Source organism: Humulus lupulus, chromosome 4 (assembly GCF_963169125.1).
Source record: "Humulus lupulus chromosome 4, drHumLupu1.1, whole genome shotgun sequence".
In the NCBI taxonomy this organism is placed as follows: Eukaryota; Viridiplantae; Streptophyta; class Magnoliopsida; order Rosales; family Cannabaceae; genus Humulus; species Humulus lupulus.
This window is the reverse complement of record NC_084796.1, coordinates 80,025,821-80,037,579: the sequence shown is the minus strand read 5'-3', so window position 1 is coordinate 80,037,579 and position 11,759 is coordinate 80,025,821. Positions and strand designations below refer to the sequence as shown.

The following is an 11,759-nucleotide window of genomic DNA, read 5'->3' as shown; positions in this document are numbered from 1 at the left end:
CGATTAGGAAAAGCCTGATTGAACTTGATAGGGCAGACTTGTGGCGCATGGGTTGTTAGAATACAAAAGGAGAGCTAATTGAAGAGGCCTCTGAGAGTCAAAAAATATTGTAAGAGTTCATATTCAATAATTTTGGTATATCAAATTATTCGCTTCTATATATAACATTCTATGAATATTGTTTAATAGGATCATTACCGACAACTCCAAGTTGAGATTAAAAGGGCACTTGATGGCCCTAATGATGTGCTGATGAGGGCATTAGGCACTCCTCAGCCTTGAGGATGTGTTAGGATTGGAGGTTTGGTGTATCCTGCGTTGTATACTGGAATACTTGAACACCTATCTCAATTAAAAATACATCGAAAGCTTCCTCTTTGGATGATGCCATTAGAAATGAGTTTGAAGAAAGATTTCAGAAACAAGAATAAGAACATCGTCAACAAGCACCACATCTAGAAGAATGCCCTCAACAACAAGCACTACACCAAATACCCCATTTCATAACATAATAATATAATACTACTGAAAAAGTATTATGATATACTTATACGTGGTAAAAGGAAAAAATGGCGGTAATTTATTTCCTAGCTAATTCTTTTTTAACTACATTGTTCAAACTGCCCTGTTTTCTTCTTTGGCTACGTCTCCGAAGTCAATCCCCGTTTTCTTCTCCAGCTCGCATATACTCTCTCACTCTTCTTTTTTTCCTTTCTTTCTTTCTCTGGTTTCCTCTTCTTTGATAAAATCCTATTTTGCTCAGGTTTTTTTTCCCTTCTGTTTTGTTTGTGCCGCCACTGTTATTTTATTATTATTTTCATTTTATTTATTTTTTTATGCGGCTCAAATCTTCTTCCTCCCGACCTAGGATTTTCAAAGAAGTCTGTTGGGCTTTCTAGGGTTTCTCGAGCTGGATTCTCTCTCTTTCATTAGACGATTTTCAATGCGTCGCTGGTTCAGCGGCTTCGTTGACTAGTTCTCTAAATCATTCGTGTATTTCATTTCTTTTTTCTTCTTGAATCTTTCCGGCGTTCTGGTGTTCATCGGTTGAATTGTTTTTAGTTATGGTTTCTCGATTAGGGAAGGGTTGATTGATCTCTTCTTTATCTGTTGATTCTGTTTATTGAGGCCTTTTTCGATTTGAATGGCATTGGGGGATTTGATTGCCTCCAGGTTTTCGCAATCTTTAGTGGCAGTTGTTTCGAATCATTTGGAAGAAGAGTACGTTTCGAGCCATGATGATGTTGATTTAAGTTCACAGAGAATGGATTAGGAGAATGCTAGTAGTAGTTATGGAAATGGAACGACTGCCACTACCACGAGTATGGCTTATTTGCCGCAAAAAATGATTTTGTGTGAATTTCAGCATGAGGCTTGTCTTCCCATCGGTCCATCAGATATTGGTTTAGTCTAGAAATGGCGGCCTAAAGATTGAGTAAACTCTTATCTTTTCAACTAATTTGATTTATTTCTCTAAATTGTTTGTTGAAATGGGGTTCTGTGATGTGCCTTCATCAATTTGAAATTCAGTTGATATATAACATTTGTTGTGCCAAATTGTGAGTAGAATAACTACTAGTTTTTCAAGCATACGGATTCATATACTATATGGTTTAGTAATTGCCCAAGTTTGGATATAAAATCATTTCATATATACGCTGGAGCCTGAAGATATGATGGAAGTTATTTATTTGTTTTTACGTTCAATGTTGCTATATGTCTGAATAAACCCACTGACACAAAGGATAATTAGAAAGATAGGTCCAAAGCCTCAAAGCACCAAGGTTGGTTGAAATTTTGGGTTTAATGAAATGAAGCTGACAGGTAAGTAATCTGCATGCATAAAGATGGTGATCATCATTTTAAAAAGCTAAGTGGATGGAAGGTCATAAGATTTTTAGTTGTCATTGGACTGGATTGTCTTTGCTCCCTTCCCTAGTCTTGCAACACATTCGAGTTTTACGAAAAATATTTTGTACGGATATGGATATGTATAGGATGATATTGTTACAAGTAACTGTGCTACCATCTGAAATGTTTGTTTATGTGTTAGCTGTGAATATGTGCTAGAGATTTTATCTACTGGAGGCATAGTCAGTTAATCTATCTATTGGAAATGTTTACTTTTAAATGGAAGTTAATTTTATCGAGTGAGTTTAGTTTATGATATCATTGTCATTTTAACTTATTTTCTTATTTTATTTATTGCCCAACAAAATTTTGGTACCTTTCTATCTTTCAAGTTAAACTTAGGTATTTATTAAAAAAAATAAAGTAAAAGAAGTTAAACTTAGGTATAACATAATTCCATATAATGTAATAAGTTGCTTCCAATTAACGTTAAAGTTCCATAGAATTTATCACTTAAATGCCTGCCTTACTCTCTCTTTTCTTGGGTTTTGTTATGCTACATTTATTTTATGGATGCCTGCTTAATTTAACTTCTGTTTATTTTCCCTATGCAGATGAAAACGGGATATGTTGCTCTTATTTTATGTTTAAACATTAGTGTTGATCCTCCAGATGTGATAAAGATATCCCCTTGTGCTAGAATGGAGTTGGACAGGTGCTTTATTACAAAGCTTAATTCATTGTAGTGCGCATGTGTATGTGTTGGCATATGTGTCTTCCTATATTCTTTTTTGTTTTTTATTATTTTTCATGGGTAGCTTGGCACATATTGTTTGTGACATGTTTTTATCACAAGTTGGACTCTTATTATGATCACTAGTTAAGATTGTAAATTCTCTTATGTTTAAGATATTCACTTTGGCAAGTGATGACCAATATATGATTTTTTGTAATTTTTATTTGTACGAGTGCATTGAATTTTTGTAATCCTTTGCCTCCAGATCCTTTTTCAATGACACCGCAGAAAGCTCTTGAAACAATTGGGAAAATTTGAGTGCTCAATACGAAAGGTGGCAACCAAAGGTGAGGCTATTATTGGCTTGTACAGAGTTCATATAATGTTGTCTTAGATTTAATTTTATTTACCTTTGAAGATCTTTGAGCAAGCACGATATAAGGTCCAGCCTGATCCTACTGTGGATGAAGTGAAGAAACTTTGTAATACATGTCGTCGATATGCCAAGTCTGAGAGGGTCCTATTTCATTATAATGGCCATGGTGTGCCTAAGCCAACTTCTAGTGGTGAAATTTGGGTTTTCAATAAGGTCTTCTATTTCTTTGAAACTCTTTTATGTGGTTTAATTTAAGGTCAATCACTAGACTCTTGCTTCGTTTCTCACCAATATTATTGGTACTGTAGAGTTATACACAGTATATCCCTTCGCCAATCAGTGACCTTGATTCCTGGTTGAAGACACCATCCATATATGTTTTTGATTGCTCTGTTGCTGGGAATATTGTGAATGCTTTTATTGAGGTAAAGCTTTAACTCAAAACGTATAATGAATTGATATATGTATTGATAATTAAGTTGCTACGTGACATGAATTCATTATCTGTAATCCAGATATTTATATATAAATATATTTGTATATATAGTGACTTGATTTGATGGTTTGGCAGCTTCATGATTGGGTTGCTTCTAGCTCCTCTGGATCCACAAGGGATTGCATTCAACTTGGAACTTGTGAAGCACATGAGACTCTTCCACAAAGTGCTGAATTTCCTACAGATGTGTTTACGTCTTGTCTCAGAACACCTATTACGATGGCTTTGAGATGGTGAGCTTCTTTCCTTGTTCGTTTGTTACGATCGCCTATCGTGTTTATGCGTGTTTATTTGAGATCATGTAGTTTTCTGGTTTTTCCTTGTGGTGTTTATTCCATATTGGCTGCTTCCTAGTTAATTTTAGTTTGTCAACTGAAAGTCTTTTAGTTGTGCTGTTTGTTTAAAGTTGTAGGAAGTTAGAAATGGCAGTGCTTTCTGATTAGCATGATAAGTGATACTATAGTGTACTGTGCATGATTAGCATGCTATGAGACTGTATTATATTTTATGTACTTGTACAAATGTATATATTTCCATGCTTAAGACATACATTCATTATAATGTCATCTGTGGATTCTGCTTACATTATATAACCATATTTTGACCATGTCAATCCTTTAGGCTTTCTTCAAGCGTTTGTATTTGTGCTTATCTCATTATTAGTTTTTATTTCTTCTTTCAAATTTGTGATCAGTTTGTGATGGGTGTATTGTGTAACTATCAGATTTTGCTTGGTTTTATTTTCTGATGGAATTTACAGTTGCTGATAGATTTTTGGGACCAAGGACTAGTTCTTTCGTTAATCTTTGAAGATGCTTCATTTTCCATCTTTTATATTCGATGATAATGCATAACAAAGTTTACATGTTTAATAAACGTGTGACAATATACACACACACACACATGCATCACATAGTTTTGACTAGTGGTCATCATTTTAAACAGTTTCTTCATTTATCCTTGTTCACTTCATGAAGACCTTAAAATAATAATACAAACAGATAAGTATTTATCTTATTTTTCCATTTTCTTCTTTTGAAGTTTTCAATGTATCATTTAAGAAAAGACTGTAAGTTTGTTATTGTAAGCTTATGAACTGCAGATCATCTTGGGTTGGAATTTGGTATTTTATCACATTAGTTATACTGATCTACTACTATCATGGTCTACCATCTCTATACAATGATCAGATGCATCCTTATTGCTTGATTAAGTTTATGGTGCATAGATTAATAAGATCATCAACAACCTAGGTGAAGTTGGTTTATTATAATTTTATCTTAGGCTTTTGACAATTCTCACCTTTTTATACTCTGTGGGTTGCTGATGATTTTGTTCTTCTACAAGAAAAATCACTTTTCACAACGCATGGTTATAAGACTCTTGAAAATCTATTATAAAAGCTAGTTAAAAAAATGGGACATAAAATGCCCTATAGTGTAAAATTGGCGGGTAAGTGAATTTATTTAGAGGGAAACTGAAAACATATATCTTTATTTTTTTTCTACTTCTCTCTTGTGTTCTCCTCTATCTCGCCCAAATCACACTCCCTCTGATAGCTTCTCTCATCTTTATCATGTTCATTTTCTCTTACATCTAGATTCTAATTAGTGTAGAGCTCAACTAACGTGGCAGTGGCAATGGTGAATCGGAGAATGGCGTGGCCGATTTGACGAGTCAGGTACACTTGATGGAGAAGGAAGATGCGGAGAGGTCCGAGAGGGAGAGGAAGGAGTTCGAGGAGAGGGAGAAGGCCTGGCTCGAGGCCATGGAGATGAAAAGGAAGAAGATGGAAGAAGAAGAAGAATATGGGTATAATCTAATATTTTCTTGAATTCATTGTTTATAATTTTGTCAAAAACTCAATTACTGTCGCTTCCTCTCCTAATTAGTCACTGTGGCTGTAAGAGGAAAAAGTTGTGTTGATTTCTTAAAGCATTATGTGGTTTAAGCTTTATCTCCGTGCTTGTGTCTCGTTAATTTCCCCTTGTTGATAGATAGGGTCGTCTTTGTAGCCCTTCCTTAATTGGGGGACAATGCTTACAATAACTTGCACTTTTCTGTAGATCAACTTCTTAATAAGATGACTTTCTTTCAGGTTTTACTTAGTCAGTGTCACCGATTTTGAGCGCTGGTTCTTCTTGGAAGATTCCTTGATATGGGACTCTGTGCTATAGATCTGGTACTTTGTTGGCTTCTATATAGCGGGTCTAATTTATTTGGTGGTAAAATGTGATGCTATAGTTTATTTTCTGATCATTTTTTGTTTTTGCAGGCCCTATTTGTAGGGATATTTCCATATGTTCTGAAGCTATTGCAAACAACAATGCAAGAACTACAACAGATTCTTGCTCTTGATAAGGTATTCATGTGATTTGAGCTATACCTTGGTCTAAATGGCCTCGTAATTTTGTTTGTAGTTATTACAGACATGCTGTCTTTGGTTTATGATTATGCTCTGACAATTGATTGTTTTGTTTGTGGATTGATAGTCATGTCAGGTTGATCTAGTGAAGGATGGGGGACATACATATTTCATCAGGTTTCTTGATAGCCAGGAAGCATATCCAAAACAGTGTGCAATGGATGCATTTGTTTTGGCTGTAATTGTGGATGGTCACAGCCGGGTTCAAGAAGCCTGTATTGAAGCAGGTTTGATCCAAGTTTGCTTGAGGCACCTCCAAGTTTCAACCCCAAGTGACGCACAAACTAAACTCCTATTTCTTCAGAGGCTTTGTCTCTATCTGGGAAAGCTATGGGAAGATTTTCCTGAGGCTCAAATAATGGGTTTACGAGAGACACTCTAGCTATATATGCTCCTTTGCTCTCTGCTCCTCAACCAGAGGTTCACCTTTCATATATTAATTATTATAATTTTGTTTATATATATATATAAAGATTGGAGTATTTCTATTTCTACATATAAATTGATCTTCACACTTGTGTCCTATTTTCAGGTTAGGGCTTTTGCTGTTTTTTGCATTGGGTACCCTTCTTGATGTGGGCTCTAACTTGTGTAGAGATGGTGTTGGAGGAGATGAAGAATGTGATAATGATGAAAAAATTAGAGCAGAGATTAGTATTATTAAGAGCCTATTAAGCAAGAGCCTATTAAGCGTAGCTTCACATGGAAGTCCATTAGTCAGAGCAGAGATTGCTGTTGGTATGTAGTTTATCATCAAAAATTGCCTATTCATTTGTTGACTTGCTTAGTTCTAAGAAGTCGTTTACACCAAGTTTGTTGGCATTATATTGGCATACTCTTGAGGCTGGTCAAACAAACCTGCTCCTCCCGGGGCAGTATTGTAATTTGTTAACTGAGCTAATGAAGTTTGATTTCTTTTCCATCCTGGAAGCTCTAGGGAGATTTTCCTTTGGTCACAACAATCATCTCAAGTCAATTTCTGCAGCATATTGGAAGCATACTGGGTCTTCTTTGAGTTCCTTGCCTTCTTTGGCTCATATAAGAAGTCCAAGTAGTGTTGTTCCATCTCAGATTAGTCCAATATCGAGAGTTGTCATTGACAGCTCGTCTCTTGTTCGAGATGGAAAGGTCTGCACTATCAGCCCTCTTGCTACTTCTGGATTTATGCATGGTTCTCCATTGTCTGATGATTCATCCCAACTTTCTGATTCTGAATATTGAATGATGGCGCAAGCAATGGAGTTGTTAACCACTCAGCAGTAAAACCCCTGGACAATGTGATGTATTCACAATGTGTATCAGCCATGTGTGCTTTGGCCAAGGATCCATCTCCATGCATTGCTAGGCTTGGTCGCAGGGTACTGGCTATTATAGGGATTGGGCAAGTTGTAGCAAAACCTCTAAAAACTTCTGGTGGTAGTGTTCGGCCAGATCCTTTGGCATCGACTCCTTTTGGATTGGCCCGATCGTCATCATGGCTTGATATGAATGGAGGAGGTATTTTTTTTCTGCCAATTATATGCCTGGACAATCTTATTTGTTGGAGTACAGGTTTCTTGTTATATTTGCATAATTACTTATCAAATGAACTGTTATGAACAGGTCATACGTCCTTAACTTTCCGAACTCCTCCTATTAGCCCTCCTCGACCTAGTTATTTAACTTGGATGTGGAGAGTTTGCTCGTTAGATTTCCGACCACATTTAATGAGCTCACCTGATTCTGGACTTGCTGATCCACTTCTGGGTTCAGGGGTATCTTCTGGTTCTACTGAACGCAGTCTTCTTCCTCAATATACTATATATAATTGAAGTTGTGGGCACTTTACAAAGCCACTTCTAACAGTGGCAGATGATAGTGAAGAAATATTAGCTAAAAGAGAGGAAAGAGAATAGTTTTCCTTGGAGCACATAGCCAAATGCCAGCATTCTTGTGGGTTATTATTTTATTGTTTGATGTTCTATAATTTAATCTTTTTCTTGAATATATAGTGATTTATCTTGGGTTGTAATGTTTTTGTTTTGCTGTTTTCTGTGTTGTTGGTCAACTGTAAGCAAGCCTAATACTCAAATTGCTCAGTGGGATACAAGATTTGAGACGGGTAGAAAGACAATCTTGCTGCAACCATTCTCGCCTATTGTAATTGCTGCAGATGAGAATGAGCGAATCGGGTATGCTGATCTAGCACATTTCATTTAAAAAAATGAGGATTGGAAGATTAAATTTAAGATTAATAATATTTTCCTTTGAGGATTAAAAGATTTAATTCATTTTTAATGTATTTTATGAAAAAAGATGGTCATGTTTTTTGTAACTTATAGAAACTGTGTGCTGTGGTGGCACGTAGCTGTTATCAGTTCAGCTCCCTGGAGTTTAACTTTCTGTCCATGCATGATCCAGGTGATAGACATATTCGCATTTGGAAAGATTATGCATCGAAGGATGAGCAAAAACTTGTTACTGATTTCTCTTCAATTCAGGGTTATAAACCGAGCATTCGAAGCTTGAATGCTGTTGTAGATTGGTAACAACAATCTGGATATCTGGTAATTTGATTCTTAATGAAAAGTAATCTTAGGGCTGACACTCATACTGTTTATAGTTAGTAAGGGGCATTTAACTAATATATTTGATGTCTTGTTGCTAGTATGCTTCTGGTGAGGTTCCTCGAATCATGATTTAGGATCTGGATAAGGAGCAACTTTTTAATTCTCTTCTTTCATCACCAAACTGCAACATATCAACATTAGTCACTTATACTTTTGTTGTGTTCTTGTGTGCAGCTATAATGATTGCATTAAGTTTGTTACTTGCTTATTATTTTAAACTTAAAATCTGTAGAAAAGGTAGTGAGTTGATAGTTTATGAAGGACATTCCCTTGTGTTATTATTATTTTTTTTTGCAGTTCATCAAATTTTGTATATATATCTAAATATAAATAATATTTCCTTTAGCTGAGGTATGGGTTTTGAATATAAATACCACATAGATTTTTCTTTGTTGGCAGTCAATCCTTGAGATTTTTGTTTTGCAATAAAATCTTTTCAGTTTTAAAAACAGTAGCAATCAAGTCCTTACTATTAATATTTTAAACAAAAATCGTAGTTTATAAGGTCAAAATTCGTATTCCCCTGTATTAATTACACCCTCAAAAAATTTCTAGCTATTAGTGTATAGGAAAATAAAAAGAAAATTCATTTAAAAACTATGATTTTTAAAAAAAAATCACAATAAGGTCTTAAATTGCTACACTTTATTAAACTCAAGAATTTATTGCAATTTTCTTTTTTAGGTATTAGATTGTCAAACAACAAAAGCATGGTGTGTATTTATGCTAATAACTTTTTTTTTTTTAAAAAAAACAATTTTAAGAGAATTTTTTATGCACAATTTATTTAGATGAAGGTTAACTATTGCAATAGAATTTGGTGTTGGGTGGATTTGGCATCAAGCCTATTCTTATATTTTATTCTCTAGTACATCGAGTCAATGGGTTGCTTGATACATATTTTCTAGACATTACCTATAAGAGAAGTTGGAGCTGTTTCTTATTTCAATCAATATCACACCGAACCTGAACTCTTATTTTTTATTATATATATGAGCTATTTTTGCAGCTCCTAGAACTGTGCTAGTAGGGATGAGGTTTGCCAAGTATTTTGTTGTTGATATTGATCTTCTGTTGGTATTAACTTAGCTTTGGGTTGGAGTGCTTTTTTGTTTCTTTATTCAAATGTAATTTGGTAGATTTCCAATTGTCCAAATGAGCTCTAAAATTTATAACAGGTTGCTTTCTGTTTTTAATGCGTTGCTCTTTATATTTGAGTTACATTTGTGGTTTCTTTGGTATGTCTTTATTTTTGTCTTTTGTGGTTGTGTGACTTTTCGCCGATTGGCTGGTATGTCAGGATTACTGGATTTGTTAAATGGGTGTTCTTAGTTTTATATTTTTATATATTTTGTGTTAGTATGTACTTGAAATTGTTTCACTTGTTTATTTGTCATCTCCGTGTTCTCTTTGTAGTTTTCCCCTCAAGTTCATGGCAGTCAATTCGCTGCTGGTTTTGTTGATGATTCTGTTAGACTCTATGATGTGCGAACACCTGAATCGTAAGCCACCCATTAATCCTTAAATGTGATTGTTGTGACTGGAAGGAGCTTTTGTCCTTAACTCATCTACCATTTATAATAGGCTGGTCTGCGCAGTACGGCCACACACTTAGAGGGTTGAAAGAGTTGTGGGGATTGATTTTCAACCAGGACTGGATCCAGCTAAGGTAAATAGAGAATATTATGATAATAGTTTTCGGTTTCCAAAATGGTCATTACTCATGGTAAAAAGTAACACATTGCTTTCGATGATTTTACCGTCCATATTGTCAGTGCTTCTTAGGCTGGTGACATTAAATTTCTTGATATCAGAAGTAAAAGGGATGATTATCTCACAATTGAAGCTCACAGGGGCTCTCTTGCAGCTTTAGCTATTCATCGACATGCTCCCATAATCGCAAGTGGTTCAGCCAAGCAACTCATCAGATGGGTTATCTTGCAAATTGGTTATGAGTAGACTGATGAGCGATAAGCCAGGGGAGTCGGTAGCACACCAACTCGCAAACTCAAACAGTAGTAAAATACAAGCAGAGACGAATAAAGGTCAGTAGCAGTGAGTTACTGTTGCATTGAAATTGCACAGGACTGTTTGAGTGCTTGACCTCTCCTACTTTAAGAGAAATCACTCTATTTCTTGCTGACCCTTTTCTAACTTAACTCATCATTTTTTATTGCAATTTCTCCACTCCCTGGAAACATGGCCATTTTTCTTGAAGTAATTTGTGATGCTAGATAATAACAATAAAATATTTCTTTGTTTATTTTGCAGATGTGACAAGTGAAATAGAAAATGATACTTAATTTTGAGGGCTTTGTGTTGGGCAGCTGTCGAATATTTTGTGCTGAAAGTAGTAACTTTTCAATATGTTGAATATTTAAGACTACTTGAATACTTAAAGAACATTTTGTTGTTGATGACAGTGTTGAATGTTTTAAAATAATTTGTGGATTGTTAATACAATGTTGAATGTTTTTACTTTTTGTTATTTGAAAATCAAGTTCATTTGATGATGCTAGTATATATTAGAAAGCTAATGTTAATTATTAAAATAAAAAATAAAAAATATAATAGAATAAATTAGTATTATATAAATGAATATATAATGAGAATTTAAAGTTATCTAATTATTAAAATAATACGAAAAATGTGTTATAATATCTATTACAATAACACTTTTTATAAGTAAAGAATTTTGTTATGCAAACTTCATTATATAACACAAAAAAATGTGTTATACTAAAGTGTAGTATAACACAAATTTATAAGTATTGAAATAATTTATATAATCGACTATAAATAATATAATTAAACACTTATCTATTTATTAAAATAACACAGAAAGTGTGTTATCGTTGACAGTATAATAAAAAATCTGTATAACAATGAAGAAGTGTTATGTAAAGTACCTTGACCTACGATAACATAGTCGGTGTTAACACGTCAAAAAGTGTAATGGTATGTTTTGATAACACATTTTTGGTCTTATTAAAAGCATTTTTTCTTGTAGTGATGATGAACTCTTGAGAAAATTCATGGCCCAACAGAGTGGGTTGGGATCCAACATTGGAGTCCCACCAGTGCCACCATCCTACTATGTGCCTGACCCACCAGTGCTACTATCGCAACCATCCTACTATATTCTCGACCCACGAGTGCCTTCACCGCATGCGTCCTACTATAGTCTTGACCCACTAGTGCCTCAAACAGAAGATCAAATTATATCAATACAACCGCTTTCGCAAGAGGTAATTAAAATTTTCTTC

General features: G+C 34.7%; 1 pseudogene; it reads left to right on the top strand.

Moving 5' to 3' along the window:
• The first annotated feature begins 621 nt into the window (after window positions 1-621).
• LOC133832327 (regulatory-associated protein of TOR 1-like) lies at window positions 622-10,488 on the top strand (annotated as a pseudogene).
• Window positions 10,489-11,759: the final 1,271 nt, after the last annotated feature.